The sequence below is a fragment of the Ochotona curzoniae genome, unplaced genomic scaffold (assembly GCF_017591425.1).
Source record: "Ochotona curzoniae isolate NIBS_2020 unplaced genomic scaffold, NIBS_Ocur_1.0 scaffold_4701, whole genome shotgun sequence".
Classification (NCBI taxonomy): domain Eukaryota; kingdom Metazoa; phylum Chordata; class Mammalia; order Lagomorpha; family Ochotonidae; genus Ochotona; species Ochotona curzoniae.
This window is the reverse complement of record NW_024467122.1, coordinates 52,823,837-52,844,763: the sequence shown is the minus strand read 5'-3', so window position 1 is coordinate 52,844,763 and position 20,927 is coordinate 52,823,837. Positions and strand designations below refer to the sequence as shown.

Here is a 20,927-nt window from a genome sequence, read left to right as displayed (position 1 = left end):
CCCCAGCCCCCTTTCCCAAGCCTCAGCTGACAGTGGTTTCATTCTCATCAGAAGATCCTGACTCCTGTGGGGCAGCCCCCCTCCAGGTCTGTAGCCCTAAATAATCCCTCTACTTATACTTTCAGGCCCCAAGCCAGTATGACTTCCTCACCCCACTTGTTGAATTTCCTTTAGGCCTGCCCACACCTTTACAAAGCTATTCTGTTAAATCCTCGTTAACACCGAGTTTGCTCTTTCCACAAGTCCCTGTTTGACAAACCACAGACCAATCAGATTTAACTAAGACAAGAAATGATCTCAGCTGTATTTAAAGGACTAGCTTTACTGGTGGGAAAATGGGATACAAAATTCTGGGAAGCATTAGGCAAAGGGGACAGCTTTGAGAAAATGAACCTGGTGTGAAGCAAATTAAGTTGGAGGAAAAACAAAACCAGTTCCTAAACTGCTGCGGTAGTCCAAGTGTGCATGGTCATGCCCCACATTAGGGGCTGGCATTGTGAAGACAAATCAAGATTGAGACAAAGCTGAGGCTTGGGAAAGGAGAATAACTGTGAAATGGAAAGAGGCGCTGAGAGAAAAGAGACAGCAGAAGAAAAATTACAAAATTAGAAACCAGATTTAAGGCAAGGACCTGCCTGAACTAATTTGGAACAGTGAGATTTGAGACTTGAGAAGCAGAATTATTTAGAATCAGAGAAGTCTAATGTGGACAAAAAGAAGGGCAACCTAGAACAGCTGTACATTGTGAAGAAAGATATTAGATTGGACAGGCACATATAATTCAAAGTTTAGGCTTGAGGGTTTAATCCTACATAATCATAATCTCACCTACAGGTCGGTCACAAAGCAGCAATCTGTAGACCAAATGCAGACTCAAGATGATTCAGTGTTTTCTAAAGTTTAAATTAGTTGGGCTTGGCGCAATGGCTTAGTTGGCTAATCCTCCCCCTTCAAGCACTGGGATCCCATATGGGTGATGGTTCATGCCCCAGCTACAACACTTCCCATGCAGCTCCCTTCTTGTGGCCTGGGAGAACAGTAGAGGATGGTCCAAAGCCTTGGGACCCTGCACCAACCTGAGAGACCTGACAGAAGTTCCTGGCTCCTGGCTTCAGATCGGCTCAACAGTAAAATGTTGGAAGGCGTCTGCATCCATATCACAGTCCCTGGGTTCAATTCTCAGCCCCAACTCGACTCCATTTTCCTGCTAGTATGGACCCAGGATACAGCAGGAATGGCTCCCACCTGAGAACCCTGGATGGAATCCATCTTGGCTTCAGCCCCACAGCAAATGTTGTCCTTTCGGGGGAGGGGGTGTAAAGAGTAAGTAGCAGCTACCTTTCTCTCTCTCTTCCTCTCAAAAACATTAAAGTTCAAAACAAACATGGATATCACACACAAAAAAATCCAGTGTGTTGGCCTCTCTAGCATCAAATCCACATTCTCACAAGGAGATGCTTGCCTGGAGCTGGGTCGTCACTGACCACTTCCCTTCCACACAAGATTCCAGTTCACCCCAACCCCATCCAGCCTCTGTGACTCATTTAAGTTATCTATTCAAACCATGGCTGGGCTGAAACATCCAACAGCAAGGACCGGTTTGGATTGAAGGCCAGTCAGGAAAGGCCACTGTTCCTACTAGGACAGGAGGTGAACTGAGTAGGGCTGGCTCATGGATCCACTGGTAAGCATGAAACCTGGCACTGGGAGATGTTCTGATGGAGGAGCCTGGGCAACTCCTCTGGCAAGACACAGACCCTGCAGGTAAGCGCAAAAAACATGATAGGAAACAGCCCAGAACATGCCATGGAAAGTTTCCCACTGGCATACATTTGGCATGGGTCGGGGGCAGACCAGGCTGAACCAATTCACATCATCCACTGGCAAATCCCAGCACCAGAACAGTGTGGGTCGAGCCAGGTTTGGTTGCAACAAAAACTGGTGGTGCACAATACGGAATGCCAAGGTGAGGCTACCTGTACCGGAAGGGACCACAGTGCCCAACCAGCAAGCGTGAGAACAAGGAAGGGAGGGGGCAGAGCTGGCAGGGGAATAAGGGAGGGTTCCTTTGCTGGACAGCTACTCCCTTGGGAGAGCATGGGCTATAATGGGGCAGACCAGACTAGGCAAGGCTACAACACCTGTGGGCCTCATTTGGACTAGATCAGGGAAAAGCCAGGCTGGGCTGATTATTCCTACTGATGCAAACAAAATTAGAGTGGGTGAGGGTTGTTTGGGCTTAGCCACAGCATCAGCTGGCAGAAGCTGGCACTGGGGGCTAGTTCTGTCAAGTCAAACCACCGAACTATCTGGAGAGTGCATAATCTGGGAGTGGGAGAGGCCTGGGAGGGAAATAGTGGGCTCCTCCCTCTTGGGTTATCACTTCCACGGGAGGGTATAAAACTAGGAAAGTGGCTGGGGTGGAATGGGGTATGGGACAGACTGGACTAGTCTGCTACACATACTGGCAAACCAGGGTAGGGGGCAGGCCTGGTGGGGGTTATTGCAGGTCGCTCCAACTAGGCTGAAGCTCCCACTGGTTTGTGTGAGGGCCAAGTGTGTGCTGGGCAGAACCAGGCTGGACTGCAACACCCATTGGTTCCAGTGGAAGTCGGGAGTGAAAAACAGAACCAACCCAGCAATTGCAACCACCAGCTGATGGGGGCATGTACTTGCTAGCACATACAAGAATCTGGTTTGAGAACACCTCAGACAAAGTTTCTTTGGAAATCTCCCCAGTCAAAATGCTGGACTCAGAACCCTAACCAAGAAAAGACAGAAGACAGAACAGGTCAACCAACCACCTCAGCTATATGTTGGTAGCGAAATGCGGGGCAGACAGGAGACTCTATGATGGACTATGTCAATAAGTGGATTCTTCAAGGACCTCATAGTGCTTGGAGTGGCAAGATTGGCAGCAATTCATAACTGTTGAAATATCAAAACCACTTGAGGAAAAGCCTCAGAGCTTTTCCCTACATCCGGGACCTGGGGAGGGTGGGAAATTGGGTGGGCCTTCTCCCTTAATACCCCCTTTAACAATAATTTTAAAATAATAATAAAAGGGCCCGGCACGGTGGCGCAAGTGGTTAAGGACCTTGCCTTGCACGCCCGGGATCCCATATGGGTGCCGGTTCTATCCCAGCAGCCCCGCTTCCCTTCCAGCTCCCTGCCTGTGGCCCGGGAAAGCAGTCGAGGACGGCCCAAAGCCTTGGGACCCTGCACCCGCGTGGGAGACCCGGAAGAGGCTCCTGGCTTCGGATCGGCATAGCATCGGCCGTTGCGCTCACTTGGGGAGTGAATCATCGGACGGAAGATCTTCCTCTCTGTATATCCGCCTTTCCAATAAAAAAATAATAAAAATAAATCTTTAAAAAAATAATAATAATAAAATAAATAAGTAAATAAATGTTATCAAACAAATGAAAAAAAAAAGTTATCTGTCCAACCCTGGTATTTGAGTTCATGGGCTCTGCTAAATGGTGTGAAAGTTCCTTGGAAGTTTTTAATGAAACTGAATTTAGCATGTCTGAGAAAAACCTTCTAGCCAAAGCTCGGAAGATGTATTGAGCAATTCACTTGAGTTCTCCATTTTTTTTTATAAACTGTTATATTTACTAAAAATGTAAACATATACAATTAATAAATGAGTGTTTATTATCTGTCAGGCAGTGATGAAAAGCCTACCTATGGTATAACAGGAAAGACCACAAACATGAAGACACATTAAGTAGCTGCTCCAGAAAATGCAGGCACTCGTGAGGGCTAGGTCTAGCCAATGGGAACAGAGATGAAGGAATGGAGGCACGCTGAGGAAATTTGAGGGACAAAGGGCTGTAGGTGAGAAGGAAGAAGGAAGACTATGAATTATAACACTCCATCCACTGTTCAGGTAGATACAAGGAAGACAGGATACAGGCAATACTACTGGATTACTCAACAGGCAATAAAGGCCTAAGAGAGAAGGAAATTGCCCCTCTTGAAAATTCAAGGGATTATGCAGGCCTTGTCCTTCCTCTTGGCTCAGCTCCTCTTGTGTAATAGCAGAACCATCTGCCTCTGTATTCAAGAACTGGAGTTTTATATTGTTAATAAGGCAAACAGAGCAAATTCTACACAGCCCTTCAGGGTTATGCTGGAATGACAGCTCTGACACTGTGGTAAATCCAAACATTTGTTTAAATATTAAGCTGTGGGAGGCCCAGCATGACGGCTCAATTGGTTAATCCTCTCCTTGCAAGCATAGGGATCCCATATGAGTGCCAGTTTGTGCCCTGGCTGCTCCACTTCCTTCCCATTCAGGTCCCTACTTGTGGCCTGAGAAAGTAGTGCAAGTTGGCCTCCAAGGCCTTGAGAACCTGCACCCACATGGGAGACCCAGAAGAAATTCTCAGCTCCTCGCTTTGGATCAGCTCAGCTCTGGCTAGTGCAGCTATTTGGGCAGTGAACAGGCAGACGGCAGATCTTGCTGTCTCCTTTTCTCTCTCTGTAAATCTGTCTTGCCAATAAAAATAAGTAAAACTGAAAAAAAAAAAAACAGTAAATAATAAGCAGTAAAGCCATGTCTTGGGTAGTGGATGAGGCCTGAATCACCCAGGAAACAGAAAAAAACATACATGAGCACTTTAAAAAGCTCATGGAAAATGGAATTCAAAGTTAAGTTTATTTGGCTCACAAAAAATTGAAACTGATGCATAAGAGGGATCTTCAAAAAGTTTGTGGAGGCCAACAGTGTACGTAATGGGGAAAATTGCAGCCTGCAATACTGGCTTCCTGTGTGGGCACTGATTCAAGACCTGCTTGCTCCACTTCCAATCCAGTTCCCTATTAACGTGCCTGAGAAAGCAGCAGAAGATGACAGTTACAGAGAGATCCATTTGCTGGTTCATGCTCCAAATGGCTACATCAGGCAAAGCCAGAAGTCTAGACTCCCTCAGGGTCTCCCACAGGGGTGGCAGCTCACTTCCACCCCCAGGAAGGTATTAGCAGTGAGCTGGAACAGAAGCAGAACACATGCTGGATGCTGGCATCACCAGACACACCTCAGTGCAGGCCTCCACAATGGAGCTCTTTAGTTCCCCACCACTTTAAGGGAAAACTTACAGACTTTTCTTTTAAGAGTTATTAATATGGCCTGGCACAGTAGCCTAGCAGCTAAAGTCCTTGCATTGAATGCACCAGGATCCCATATGGGTGACCCTACACCTACGTTGGAGACCCCAAAGAAGTTCCTGTCTCCTGGCCTCGAATCGGCTCAGCTCTGGCCATTGCAGTCACTTGGGAAGTGAATCAGCATACGGAAGATCCTCTCTGCATCTCTGCCTTTCCAATAAAAAAATAAATAAATCTTTAAAAAAGTTACTAATGAGGATTTTGCAAAAAAGAACAGTGGCTCCCTTTATTACTGAGAAACCTCCTATTAGTTTTCCCAGTCTATAACTGCAATATTTTACAGAGAAGGCAACAATAGGAAGATTAGCAATTTCACTAAGCCAGCAGAATTGCTGAGAGGAAAAAAAATTGTACTCAAGTAAGGAACACTCTTGAACTCAGGCTCCAGGAAAAGAACAGGAAAGTCAGTCAACTGAATTCTTTCACTTACTGGGTGAAGGGTTTGACTAGAGGGGAAAAAATATGTATATATACATATGTATTTACATACATATAGGTTTCATACATACATATATATATAAAACCTTGCTTTCTCTGCTAACTTTATAGAGTGAATTTGACTTCTCACGTTCTGATATATAAATAAGCACACTTCAGCTCTACCTCTTCAACATCTGCACCCACAGTTGGCCTGTACAAAAATACTTCAGATTTCCTCTCAACATCTGCATAGTCTAGACCTATCTGTAAACTGCAGAACGTGATGCACTGGAGAGAGAGGCTTCAAGTAGAGTGAACAGTCTCCTAGATGATGCACAAAGTGCTCATCAGTGTCAGGAGTGTCGGGATTCCCCACTGAGCATCTCACATTCCAGGAGACTGAAGAGCTGCAACAGACACAGGGACTGGCCGTTACCCAGGCCTATTATTCCCTGGAATCAGAGTACCAGTTCATGACACAATTAAAAAAAAAATATTTACAAATTATACATCTTTTGTTTGAACAGGATAGGGGATATGCAAAACGCAATCATTTATTGGGTAACACAGAATGAGGATGGACAAAAGTATCGGGTGTGCCACCTCCCCACTGGCTCATGTTTTTCCTACATTCAGATGCCATAGTTGCTCACTTCTGGTGATAACGCTTTGTCTGAGGGTACAGCACCAGGAGGCAGCATACTCACAGCCACAGCCCATGTTGGCTGGGGCTGGCCAGTGGGCTGGGTAGTTGCAAAAGTCCTTCTCTAAAACTTTGTGAGTCTCTGAGGAGGAACAGAAACGGAGGTTCACAAACAGGCTTTCAAATGGGGTCACATGTTTAATTCCTCAGCTTGATCGGAGCTACGAAATGTGTGACAACAAAAGGCAAGGGTTTATAACAAGGCCTAGAACAAAATCAGAATGGAAACCAGATCTGCCAACTTTGGTTTCACTAACATCTCATTGAAATGTAACAATTTCCTCAGTTATGTATGTAGGCAGCAAACCACAGCAGTACTAACAGTACCAAGATTCTGTCACCAACAGAAATATTAGGTACCTTTTTACATTGCAAGTGAGGCCTACATCTAAAAACATGATTTATAATCTTTGCCACTTGACAATTATATAGCTACTAAATCTTTTGCTAGATCCCTATTATTTAATAATGCATTTTAAAGACACATATTTTACTATATCACAAACTCTTTCAATATTTTAAAATTTAAACAGAGACAAATCTGCCATCAGTTGGTTTACTACCTAAACGCCCACAATAGCCAATGTTGGACCAAGTGGAAGCCCAAAGCCAGGAACACCCAGGGAGGAGGAAAAGATCCAATCACCTGAACTGCCTCCCGGGTGACTGTCACAGAAAGCTGGCTCAGAAATGCAGTGCCTTGGATGAGAACCCAGACACCCCAGCGCGGCTGCGGGGGATCTCCAACTGCATTCTTAACAGCTGGCTGCAGCTAACACCCACTTCCTCTTCTAACATTTTGACAAGTGCTTTGTTCTTGGTTTCCTTTACAGTACTCTGCCTTTTATTTTATACCCCTCCCCAAAAGTCCTGGTCTGAGAATGTTCTTACTCCTCCCAGAACTGCCCCCCAAAAGCACAAAACCTGGTGAGAACCCTGAGCTAGGACCTTGTGCAGCAACAGACGGATCCAGAGGTTCTTGCAAAGTGACTAAACAAGAAGCTGATTTAGGATCTCGACGATTAAGAGAATTGAAGAGGAAGGTCGGGAGCCCCTGTTCTGCCTCCCCAGACCCCACTCCCCTTTCCAGTTCTTATTCACCAGGTGCACTAAAACACTGCCCGCTGATCCCCTTGGACGCCCCTCTGTGGCACCCGCAGTGTCCGGAGCTAAATGTGCCACCCTGCGGGCAGGGGGGGCGACGACGACCACCATCCCACCTTCCTCCTCAGGCGCTAAGTACCCTTGCTCCCTTGCGATGGTGCTAATGACGTAGGTGGAACTTGCCAGGAATCCCACACAAGATCACCAATATCGATTTGTACCCGCCCCCCCACTCCCCACCCCCCCCCCATCCCCGCTCGCTGTGTGGTCTCTAAACACCCCCAGAAGCTCCGACACTCAGGGCACAACGGGAGCAAGACTTGGGGTCCCGGCAAGTGTCCAGGCCGTGGGGAAGGAAAAGTGAAGTGGCATGAAGCACCAGCTACGGGCCGGCGGAGTCCCAGCTTCTGAGGCAGAGTTTAGCCAAGAACCCTCCACACTGGTGCTCTCCGTCCCCGCCCTGATCCCTTCCTCAGTGCCTCTTACCCTGGGGGCGAGTGGAGCCTCGGGCTACAGTGTTGGCGTGGCAAACTCTGCCGCTCCCAGCTGGGGCTCAGGGCCTCGGCAAGGGCCCCGCCCGCCCGTCCGGAGGCGGGGGAGAGCCAAGTTCCGCGCAAGGAAAGGTCCGGAAAGGTCTAGCCGCTGCTCCGCCCGCTCCGCCCGCCACGGCCGCTGGGGCCCCATGACCAAACGCAGGCTGTGCCCGCGCTCTGATTGCGCACGGAGATCAAAGCTAGGGACTTAGGTCCGGCGGGCCCCGGGCGCTGCCCCTCAGCTTGGGCACTGCCCCCTCAGAGCTCGCCCGTTCCAGTCAGAGTCCCCCTGAGTCCACCTGACGCCGACGCCCGCTGGGTGCCAACAGAGTTGTGCAACCCGGGTGAGCAAAGGTGGAGGAGGAGCGCCGCCGAGAGCGTGCCTGGCAGGGGGCTCCTCCAAGGTGACCTGAGCTTCTCACCTCCATTTCAAATGAATAGCTGCGATGGCACTCGTTTCAGAAACGAGGGGGCTCGTGTCGGAAGGCTCAGAGGCAGCTGGTGGCCAGCCCCAAGCATCCACACCTGTTGCATACTGCTTTCTTGACAGCTCCAATTGGCTGCTCTTTCCAGGTGACCGTGAAGAGTCGCCAAGTGATATCAGATTCAGCGACCATTGTTAAGAAATTATTTCATTTTTAAACTTTCTCTGAAAGGTAGAGTCTCTGAAAGAGGACAGGCACGGAGAAAGAGAAAAGAGAGAAATCTCTCATTAAGTTCACGCTCCCAAATGGCTGCAACAGATGGAGGTCAGGAGCCCAAAACTCAGTCCGAGTGTCCCATCCGGGTGACAAGGACCCACATACTTGAACCAAGAGCTACTGACCCCCACCCCCAAGAGTGTGTATTAGCAGGAAGCTGGATCAGAAGCACAGCGGGGACTTGAACCAGAAACTTAGATAATGGGATGCAGGATTTTTTCCTGTAACCATCATCTGCCGGCAGTGGCCTCTTCTTACAATGAATACTGACTTCCCAAATCTTACAATAATCTTAAAGCTGAATAACCCCAGAAGTGCAATTACTACAATACTTCCCCCAACCTCAACTCCCCAAAATTCTTTGAAAGTGTATCTATTTAAAAACAAAACAAAACTTACTTTGCTTCCTGGATTTGGGATTTTTTTTTTTTCAAATTTTTCAATAGCATTTTCTGTTTTCAGAGGGACTGACTGCCTCTAGGTGAATCGCTGGAAACACTCTAGCTACAAAGGAGAGTATGGACTTTCATTGGCAACTTAGTTTCGCCTACAGCACTGCTTCTGTGGCATTACTTTCTGAAACAGTGAATAAGTGGTAAGGATGCCTAAAAAAAGTAGAGTACAATCCTCTCTCAATCAATCCATTCCTGTAAATTCCAGTATATTAAAGTCATGCAGAAATCCTTGATGTTTCATAATGGTCTGTGCTAGAATCTAAGCTTTTGTGTGTGTGTGTCCTTGAATATGGAGGGAAGGGTTGGGGCACCAGGAACTGTGCAGAACTTAAGTCAGCTGTGACCTAACACTGTGCATGCAGTGTAGACGGTTGGTGTTCCTGGTTCCACCCTCACCCTGTACATGCCAGTAAATTGCATCAGAATTTTGCAAATAAAAATATCCTCATCTACCCAAAATGCGTTACCCCACCTCTCAGCTCCCACACCCCCTTCCCCTCCTAGTTAAAGAAGCTCAGTGTTAGATGAGAAGGATGCAGGCAGAAAGGGATCATGGGCTTACTGGCAGACCTGAAGCTACTAGCTGTGAAGTCAGATTTGGGTAAGACAACACACCCTAAGCAGACTGCAGTGTCAGTGGTTTCATGGGTATTTGCTCTACTGCCTCACCCAAGATCCTCCCATTTTGCACTTCCATTGCAAAAGAGAAACACTTCAAATAAGAGCAAGGGCTGTCACCTGTCAGACAGCAAGAAAGGACTGAGAGTTTATTCTTTTTCTCTCTCTTTTATCTGATAGTCAGATGTGTCAAGCATGCCCTGTGCCTCCTGTTTAGACACAAAATGTTGAAAAACAAAACAAACTTGACTTCCTACTAGCTTGTGGGGCAGGTCCGGCCCGATGGCCCAGTAGCTAAGTCCTCACCTTGCAAGAGCTGGGATCCCATATGGGCACTGGTTCATGTCCTGGCTGCTCCAGTTTCATCCAGCTCCAGCTTGTGGCCTGGGGAAGCAGTCAAGGACAGCCTAAAGCCTTGGGACCTGTACCAGTGTGGGGGACCCAGAAGAAGTTCCTGCGTCCTGGCTTCAGATGCAACCACTTTCTCTCTATCCTTCTCTGCAAATCTTCCTTTCCAATAAAAATAAATCTTAAAAAAAAAAAGCTTGTGGAGTAATGACATGCACTTGAGACTTGAGAAGACAGGAAACTAAGAGGACTATTAACGGGTGGGAAGGAGGTGTGATGGAAGAGCTGGCAGTAAGGAGGATACACCCCAATTCAAGAGCATCCAGCAGAGGAAAAGCAAACCAACAGGGTTTGGGGAAGACTTAGGTGTAGAGAGGGTCAGCAACAGGAATGGGCAAGGCCAGAGAATGGAACAGAGAAAGGGCACCTGAGCATCACAAGACAGGGAAGGCATGAGAAAAAAAGCAAAGAGGTTGAACCTACCTAAAGGCAGCCTTAAATGATGTGCCTGCTTTTGCCTATTCAGCAAGCCCACTCTCATCCCTTCCCAACAGTGCATGCTTCCCTGGGTCAGGGAGTAGCCAGAGAAGTGGCTCATACCTGGTACAGCAAACTCACTGGCTGGAGCAGTCACACAGCCTTGTCAGGGAGCTGGGGTTGGGGGAGGGAGTGAGTTCCTGGCAGCAAACCCTAGTCTTCCTGCCAGAACACCAGGCAGTTCTAGAACCAGAAGGGGGTAGACAGAGGGTAGTTACTGTGACATATCTCTGTTGTTTGTTCATTTGTTTATTTAAAGCAGCCTCAACACCACCCAAGTGTGCTGTAAGCCAATCTACTTACCAGATAGCAGGAAAAAGGTACATTTTTGTCACAGAAGATCTGTTTTTCTGGTCCAGATGCTCTAGTGTATGTAGTAGCAGTTAGTGCAGTGCTCCTCAAACTACAAAATCCTCCATCTCAATCAGCCTTCTTGGTTGCAACAAGAAACTAGTTCTGGATATATTAAGTGGAAAAGACTCCCAGAACCATCAAAATTTCATGTCATAGGAAATGCAGAAAGGAATCAGGACAACTGTGGGAATTAAAAGGCGGAAAACACAGCACCACTTCTTAACAGGAACAGCCTAACTACCTCCGGAATATTCTCACTACCATAAGAAATGACTACAGAATGGGAAACAGAGATATAAAAAGAGTGACCACTCAAGTCCTCATGGGAGTGTCCGGTTAAGGGTGGACATCAGAGGCCAGCATCAAAGCTGGCAGAGCAAGGAGGGAATATTCTTGGCCAATGGACTTTCATCAGGACTATTGTAATGGATGTTCCCCCCAACATAGGGCAAGAATCTGAATAGTATAAGCTCCCTAAGAATAAGGTCTTCTTTTATTAGGATTCATTTATTTATTTGAGAAGGAAAAAGATATTCCATGCACTGGTTCACTCCCCAAATGCCCACAAAAATGAAGATTGGGCCCAGCTAAAGCTAGGCACTAAGAACTCCAATCTGGTCTCCCACATGGATAGCAAGAACCCAAATACACAGTCCATCAACCTCTGACTCCCCAAGCACATTAACAGGGAACTGGATTAGAAACCAGTGCTCTGATAAGTGGTAATGGTATTGGAAGTGGTGGTTTAACTTGCTGTGCCAAACACTAACCCCCACAGTCTTTTTTTTTTTTTTAAGTTTTATTCTATTTTTATTGCAAAGTCAGATATACAGAGAGGAGGAGAGACAGAGAGGATGATATTCCATCTGTTGATTCACTCCACAAGTGGCACAATGGAAGCCAGGAGCCCAGGCCCTCTTCCAGGTCTCCTAGGTGGGGGCAGGGTCCCAAGACTTTGGGCCATTCTCAACTGCTTTCCCAGGCCATAGCAGGAAGCTGGATGGGAAGCAGGGCCGCTGGAATTAGAACCAAAACCCATTTGGGATCCTGGCATGTGCAAGGCAAGGACTTTAGTCACTAGGTGCCAGGTCCCCTTGCCACAAACTTCTTACTGTGTTATTTCTTTTTACATATATCAGTCAGGTGATGTGACAATAAAAACCCTATTTCTGCTAAGTGCATGTATTTTAGAGTGCTGTGCAGCAATAATGCAGCTCAGGCAGGCTAAGGCTTTCCTTCCAAAGAGATCTTCTAGGACATAAGAAAAACACTGACTATATGCCAATTTAAGTCCCTGCTGCTTCACTCCCAATCTAGTTCCCTGTAATTGTGCCTGGGAAGGTGACAGAAGATGGCCCGAGTGTTTGAGCCTCTGTGCCCATGTGGGAGACCTGGAAGAAACTTCTGGCTGAAATATTTTCAAATGCAATGAGAAACATAAATACTAACATGTAAAAAAGTACAATCAACTCCCAAATAGATGAACTCAAGGAGACCTATCTATGCTGGGGCACGCCGTGATTAAGATTTTAATCAAGGAGAGAAAGAGAATCTTAAAAGCAACGAAACAGAGTTGATTCATTACACAGAAAAGATCTTCAATAATATTACCAGATTTCTCATCAGAAACTTTGGAGATCAGAAAGCAATGGACCATTATGAGTAGACTCAAACTGCTAAATAATAATAATGTCAACTAAAATTCCTCTATCCAGCAAAATTCTCCTTTGAAAATGAATAAAACATTCCCAGATGTCTAAAAAGTGAGTTCTGTACCACAAGATCTGGTTTCTGGTACATTTTGTTTGTGTTTGTTTCCTTTATTATTATTTCTTTTCTTTTCTTTCTTTCTCTTCTTTGAGTATGACTGGAAAGAGTGTTCTTTTTGGCAGTACCTTTTTAAGAGAGGTTTTACAGAATGAACTGAAAGGACACCAGATGGTAAAGCCATATAAAGAAAGATTTGAGTGAATACAGGAGCAATTATAGATGCCAGTTACAACACTCTAACTCCACTTCGTTTTCCACCTGATTTAAGAGACTAATATTTTTGAAGTCTTTAGATTTGCAATGTTACAATTTTGTTTCTACATAATTTGAGGCTAATCTATTTTTTTAAATTTTTGGTAAAAATAAATAAATAAAGGGGATGGCACCGTGGCACTGTAGTCTAAACCTCTGCCAACAGCACCAGCATTCCATATAGGTGCTGGTTCATGTCCCAGCTGCTCCACTTCTGATCCATCTCCTTGCTTATGGTGTGGGAAAGCAGCAGAGGATGGCTCAGGTCCTTGGGCTCCTGCATTCATGTTGAGACCCAGAGGGAGCTTCTGGCTTCGGATCAGCTTAGCTCCTACCATTGCAGTCATCTGGGGAGTGAACCGATGGATGGAAGATTTCTTTGTATCTACTTTTCACATAAAAATGAAACAACTCTTTTTTTAAAAAAGAAAAAATGGTTTGTGTTTAGGGGATAACAAATTCCACTCCCGGCTTAGACATGGAGTGACACACTTTGAGTATGATTAGAATGAGTATTCCAGCAGGTGCCAGCCACCCTTGGGCAGATCCTTTTGGAGGAGACAACAATGGGAAAAGATGCGGCATGATCACGGGTGGATCTGCAGGCCAGTGGGCCCATTCCAAACAAGACATTATTATCCAGGACACCATTTTGTACCTGATCCTCACAAGACCTCACTCTAGAAGGGAGGCCATGATGTTCCTTCAGGTCTCTCAGTGTCAGTGTCAACTCAGATCCTTTTCCCAATAGCTCCAGAAACACCTAGTTATTCTGTTTCCTGGCATAGAGCCACTAAGCTACACGGCCACAGGTCCCTTTGAGGACGGACATGGAGAATCGTGTGTATGTGCCATCGTGTGGTATGCCTCTTCCCTGACCACCCCTTCAGTCAGTGGATCTGAAAGTTGATTCAAGACTCGTAACTAATCTTGATTTTTTTTATTGAAGTGATTGCCCTTGGCCTCTTGCTCCTCCAATTCTGGTGTGTGTGTGTGTGTCTGTATGTGTCTGTGCATTAGTGTCCTCTCTTTTTGAGAAAATAGATCAGGGAGCACTGAATCCTGAACCATAGGTCAAACCAAATCAGCCACTGTTTTCGTGAATGAAGCTTTCTTTGAACACGGCTACACTTGTTATTTATATGCTGTCCATGGCAACTTTTGTACTACTACATCCAAGTTGAACAGCAGCAATATAGAGCTGTGCCCCACAAAGCCTAAATTATTTATTATCAAGCCCTATTAAAGATGCTAAACAGCATTTTGTTGCCTGGGTGCTTACTTTGCATTAGGGACAAAACAGATACATTGCTCCATTAACCATTTCCACAACTCTCAGCTGGTGAAGTCTACTGACCGGCCACAAGCCAGTTAGTAAGAAGCTGATTAAGGCCTCCTGGCTTCTGGCAGCTAAGTGCTGCCTCCAGGCCTCTGTGGCACCCACAGGCATGCTGGCCAGCTCAGCTTGTCACCCCCACTCCTACTTTATCACTGGCTGTGCAGCTTCTCGGTGATGCACACTGCGGTGCCTTAAGGGGTGGTGGGTTGTACGTGTCCTCTCATGCCCACTTCCTTCAGCCTTTGTCTGCGTGAGTGAGGAAAAAGAATGAAGACTGGAGGGAAGCATCCAAACTCTCCAAGCAGAACTTCAACATAGCCAATGGGGAGTCATTGTGCCACGTCAGCCATCAGAGAAGTCACACACCTCCCAGGAGCAGACCTGCCTCCGTATCTCTGCCTGCCTCAACTGCTGGCTAGGAGCAATCTAAAGGAGGCACCCCCTGCTGCAAATGTAAGGTCTTGGGGCACAGTGCTTGGCCCTTAGGCTCCCACAGCTAGAAGTATGTAAGGAGTATCCTCATGGCCACGTTAGGAGCCCAGAACAAAGATCAGGGTGGGTGTGATACAGGGCTGCCTTAATGCCAGTCTGCGCCTTTAATAACAAGTCTGACCTGTAAAGTAACACAGGCCCCTGCTCAGATGACACCTTTCTTTAGGGAGGTGAAGGTGAGTCAGTGGAATAAAAGGAGCTCCTGCATGGATGATGAGAGGAACAACATGGCTCATGGGTATCTCACCTTTTCTCTCAATCCAAACCAGAAAGGAGCACCTAGTAGCAAATCTCTTCCCTCTCCCTTCATTCTAGGAGGGTGAATTCACAAAACTCAGGATTCATCATCTGAGGCCAAGGCTGTGAGGCAGAAACAACCCGAATGCTGCCACTGTCCCAAAAGCACATACTGGTGCTGTCAAGTGAGCAAGCCCATTGTCCAACACCGCCTGAGAGCTGTGGCCTACAAGGCATCCCCAGCTGTGAATGCAGGCAGCTCAGGGACTGTGTCCAGTCTGCACGTTTACCCTTGTGAGAACACTGACTTACTCTGCTAAGAAAACCTGCCTTCCAGTCCCGAGGTGTGTTCAAAGCTACAAAAGTGTAAAAGAGATCAAGTGGCACACTGCCGCCTCAGGAAGGCCACCTCAGGGACAGCTTCCTCCATGCGGGGAGGATGGTGAAATGGCTCAGAAATGGTCCTTTGTTACTGAGGATGCCTCGGTCATTCTGTGCTGCTGGCTCCTCCCAGCAGCTTTCTCATCCTCCTGTCTACCCCAGCCTCACTGTTAATGCAGCAATGGCTCCAAGCTGTACCTCTCCTAGTTCCAAGTCCTAGCTCCAGTCTCACCACTGCTCCTCTCCATCCTGAGAAGCGTGGCATTTCAAGGTCTGTCCAGAATCAGAGGCCTAGCAGCGAAATGAGTAGGTGGTGCAGCCTTGCCTAAAGGGAAGGCTGCAGCTGTCCTGCCCAACACCCATTTCTGTTTTTCCAAGTGTCACACTGGGTTAAGAGAATCAGCAAATGAAATGGTGAATCCATATCATTCCAGATCATGGACAGAGTTTTATGGAGTGATTTAAAGTAAAACTTGTGAGGTCTTTCTAGTCCTAGGCTCTCCACGTTAAAAAAAAAAAAAAATCCATAAGGGACCAGCATCATGACATGCTGGATTACACTGGCAGCCCATATCGGAGTGCCAGTTCAAGTTCTGACTCCTCACCTTCCTGCTAATGTGCCTAGGAAGGCAACAGAATATGACGCAAGTACCCGAAGTCCCTGCCACCATTGTGGGACCCGCAGATGGAGTTCTGGCTTCTGCTTTCTACCCGGGTTAGATCTGGGTATTGCAGCTATTTGAGGTGTGGGTGAACCATCAAGTGAAACCTGCTTCTCTCCCTCACTCTCTTTCAGATAAATAAACTAATAAAACTGAAACATAAAATTTCTTGTGATGTGGTAGCTTTGGTTTGTCTCAGCCCCACCGAGTACACCTGTGTGTCCCTAGCAGTTACTCAGATTCAGTGTGTCCAGCTTTCTCCTCTCTAGCTGGTAACAGCTAATCCCTGACTCTGCAGTTAGAAGGATCACACGTGAAGTACCTGGCACTAACAGATGCTCAACAGAATTGAGGATCAGAACTTAGCTTTTGCAAAGAGCTCATAGTAGATCCGTGATTAGAAATCCAGTCAGAAGATGAGATCGTCTCAAGGAGAGGTACTGGATCAAATAAAAGAAACATACCACAAACAATGCCAAGAGGCTGACAGCTAGACTACATCAAGAGTGTTGGTCATTTACATCTTCCTTCTTGAACTTCTGGGTCAACAGGCATGGGAACATAAAAGTTTGCAAGCAGCATCATTAAAGATTTGTTTTTACTTGAAATGCAGACTTTACAGAGAGAGAAGGAGAGACAGAGAAAGAAAGTCTTCCATCAGCTGGTTCACTCTCCAAACAGCCACAATGGCCAGAGCTGATCTGATCTGAAGCTTGGAACTAGGAGTTTCTGCCAGGTCTTCCACATGGGCATAGAGTCCCAAGGAGCATCCTTATTGATAAACCAGTCAATATATATGCAAAAAAAAATCATGCAAAATGTAACATGCAAGAGCAACCTTAAAGTTTATGAAAATGCTTAATGCTTAGATTAGCAATAAACAGAAACTGGCTAAAGTTCTCATAAATGGAGAAGAGGCAGGGGCAGAAGATACTGAAAAATATTTGTGGAAGTGTGGGAAACAGGAATATAAGTCTAGGAGTCAAATCCCGTAAGAACTCATGAACTACTCAGTATGCAGGTGTCAGAGCTGCATACACATTGCTTGGGAGGCTTGCATTTAGCCTACTATTTAAGACGACGGATAAAATCCTAGTGTCCTGTATCGGAGTGCCTGGGGTTATGATACCTAGCTCTGGCTCCAAACTCCAGCATGAGGAAGCAGCATTGATGGCGTAAGAAACCAGGCTCCTGCTACCTACACGAGACCTGGATTTCAATCACAGCTCCCAGCTGTGGACAGTCTTGCCATCCAAAACACTCAAGCTCAATATCAAATCACAAGACTAATGTTTCACATAGAAGCTGACAAACATCTCACAGTCACATCGTACAGGAAAGCCTGACCTATCTGAAAAAACAGGGGCGGGACAGGCTGTCAGGCTGCAACACCAGCCAGTTTACAGCTGAGCCAGAACTAGGATCTCACTGGGCTGGGCTAGGCTGCAGCACCTACCAGCAAGAGCTGGAACTGGGGGCAGACCAGGACAGGTGAGGCCACAGCACCCACCAGCAAATGCCGAGGCAAGGAGGGCCATGTTAGACCCACCTGCACATGTAACACCCAGAGGAGGGGGATGTAAGCATGGTAGGGGGCTGCGGAAGGCTCCCCTACTGAAACACCACTCCCACTGGTGAGTCAGAGAACTGGGACCAGGGGCACACCAGACCAGGCAGGGACTTAACACCTGTTGGCCTGCACGTGAATCGGCTTGGGGGAGGGCAAGGCTGGGCTAACCAAATGTATCCACTGGTGCATGCATGAACCAGAGAAAGTGCAGTCTGCTTGGACTTGGCTGCAGCATTAGCTGTCAAGTGCTGAGACTGTGGGTAAATCCTGTCAAGCTAGACCGCAGAATCACCTAGAAAGTACAAGATCCATGACAGAGTGGGCCCAGTAGGGAAACTGTAGGCACCTCTCTAATGGGCTGTAACTCCCACCAGTGAGCATGAGAACCAGGGCTGGGAGCGGGCCTGGCTAGACAGGAGGTAGCACCTGCTGGCATGAGTGTGGGCTGGTTGTGTTGAGCAAGGCTTCAAAGCCCATGAACATATATGAGAGCTGAATGGGATGTGGTACAAATCGAACCAGACTGCTGCACATACTGGCAAGCACATGAAGCAGGGCTGGGGGCAGACCTAGTGGGGAGTGCTAGGGGTTGTTCTAACTAGGCTGCAGATTCTGCTGGTGTGTGTGAGGGCTGAGTATGTGGTGGGCAGGGTTGGGCTGGGCCACAGCACCCACTGATTTATGTAAGAGAAGCGGTTGGAAACAGAACCAACCCGGCAATTGCAACTACCAATGTGTGTGTAGGCTGATGTGGGTGACAGAGTGAGACCCCGTACTGATAAGCACACACTGGAGTCAGGTCTATGATCACTTCAGATGGGGTTTCTTTAGTGATCCCCCGAATTGAACCACTGGACTCAGAGCTCCAACCATGGGGAGAATCACAGAATGTGTGGCCTGATCGTGAAGTGCATGTATCAGGTCTTCTCAGTGGCTTAGATGAAGAAGTGGATGGCATACTCAGATGCACATGGAGTGTATGGCAGTCCACTGGGGCCTGCAGAGGACATCTGGTGCCATAGCAGAGGAGGGAGGGTAACAGGCTTAATTGTCAAGGTGAATGTCTTCCTGGCACTCAAATCTCCTAAGAAACACCTGCATCCTGTAACAGGAAAAACTTTGCTTTCTGAAACACCAGAAAGCAAAAAGGAGATAGGAATGATCTTGGAGTTTTAGAATTCCCTGGAAGGACAGTTACCTTCGAGGCACGCTGTTTACTGTCTACATTGAAGTGATAGGATTGGAATCCTGAACTTTGGCATCATAAACCTTTTTTTTTTTTTTTTTTGCAATCTTTACATAATTAGGGCACAAAGGCTCAAGGGCTACAGGAAAGTGGGTAAGACTATTATTTCCACATTTTTCCCCATATCTGGGGTAAAGCAGGAGGTAAAAGGAGAAACTCCACCCAGTCTCACACCCATCCCATATCCCTGATGTGGGGCATGCTCTGAAAGTCCTGCTTAAGTGGTTTTGATAGTTCAACAGTTATGAATTGTTGCCACTCTCACCATTCCAAGCATGATGAAGCTGTTGAAGAATCCTCTGATTGACATAGTCCATCTTAGTCTCCATTTGTCCTGTTTTTCACTGACAACATACGGCTGGGGTAGTTGATTGATTTGTTCTGTGCTCTGTCTTTTCATGGTTAGGGTTCTGAGGCCAGCAGTTCATTTGGGGGGGTCCCCAAAGAAACTTTGTCTGAGGTAAACCCAGACCAGGTTCTTGTGTGTACTTGATAGTAAAGGGCCTGGTATAATCAATCGCCCCAATCAGTTGGTGGTTGCAATTGCTGGGTTGGTTCTGTTTCCAGCCCTGTCTTCCACTGGAACCAATGAGTGTTGCAGTCCAGCCTGATTCTGCCCAGCACACACTCGGCCCTCACACAAACCAGTGGGAGCTTCAGCCTAGTTGGAGGGACCCACAATAACCCCCACCAGGCCCGCCCCTACCCTGGTTTGCCAGTATGTGCAGCAGACTAGTCCAGTCTGTCCCACATCCCATTCAGCTTTCATAGATGTCAATGGGCATTGAAGCCTAGTTCAGCGTAACCAGCTCCACTATCCAGCCACTAACACATGCTGTTGGGTTCCTTTTTGTCTAGCCACCTCTGCCCCTGTCCTGGTTTTCATGCCCTCCAGTGGGAGTGGTAACCCAAGAGGGAGGAGCCCACTATTTCCCTTCTAGGCCACTCCCACTCCCAAATTATGCACTCTCCAGGTGGTTCTGCAGTTTAACTTGACAGAATTAGCCCCCAGTGCCAGTTTCTGCCAGCTGATGCTGTGGCTAAGCCCAAACAACCCTCACCCACTCTGATTTATGCTTGCACCAGTAGGAATAATCAGCCCAGCCTGGCTTTTCCCTGTTCTAGCTCACATGAGGCCCACAGGTGTTGTAGCCCTGCCTAGTCTGGTCTGCCCCATTATAGCCCATGCTCTCCCGAGGGAGTAGCTGTCCAGGAGATAAGCCCCTCACATTCTCCCTACCAGATCTGTCCCTTCCCTCCCTGATTTTCATTGTGTTGGGCACTACGGCCACATCTGGTACAGGTCACCTCACCTTGGCATTCTGTATTGTTCACTGGTTTTTGTAGCGACTGAACCTGGCTCGACCCACACTCTGTTCTGGTGCTGGGATTTGCCAGTGGATGACGTGAACTGGTTCAGCCTGGTTTGCCCCCGACCCATGCCAAATGTATGCCAGTGGGAAACTTTCCATGGCATGTTCTGGGCTGTTTCCTATCATGTTTCTTGCACTTACCTGCAGGGACTGTGTCCTGCCAGAGGAGTTGTCCAGGTTCCTCCGTCAGAACCTCTCCCAGTGCCAGATTTCACACATACCAGTGGATCCATGAGCCAGCCCTATTCAGTTCACCTCCTGTCCTAGTAGGAACAGTGGCCTTTCCTGACTGGCCTTCAATCCAAACTGGTCCTTGCTGTTGGATGTTTCAGCCCAGCCACAGCTTGTCCATACCCACATACAGCTCACACATGACTCAGTAGGACAGAGGCCTAGTCTAGTCCATCCTACATCTACCCTGGTCCTCCAGAGCACCAGATGGTGCTGGAGTCTAGTCTGGCTTGGTGCATCCAGTCACAGTCCACAGTTGTGCCAAGGGACACTACAACCATATCCTGATCAGAACGCAGCCCCCATTTCAGCCCCCGTGCTCCTTGGTGGGAACCTCAAACCAGCTCTTAGCTCCCCAACCGGGCCTGTTCCCAGCCCTAGATCGCGCACAGGCATCATAAATCTTTACTGAAGTAACTGGATCAGAAT

The 20,927-nt window shown here is 47.3% G+C and overlaps 1 protein-coding gene across 3 annotated transcripts in view; it reads right to left on the bottom strand.

The window, feature by feature from the left end:
- Positions 1–8,011, bottom strand: part of SQOR (sulfide quinone oxidoreductase) — a 50,913-nt gene extending 42,902 nt beyond the window's left edge. Inside the window, exons 1-2 of one of the 3 annotated variants that reach the window (XM_040969789.1) lie at positions 7,886–8,011; positions 5,853–5,999 (exon numbers count right to left, since the gene is read on the bottom strand). The gene's annotated coding sequence lies outside the window, so the exon portion shown is untranslated. Of the gene's footprint in view, positions 1–5,852; positions 7,361–7,885 lie in introns of those variants that run through there. The other 2 variants (XM_040969787.1, XM_040969788.1) reach the window with 2 other exon arrangements.
- Between the last annotated feature and the right edge of the window lie 12,916 nt (positions 8,012–20,927).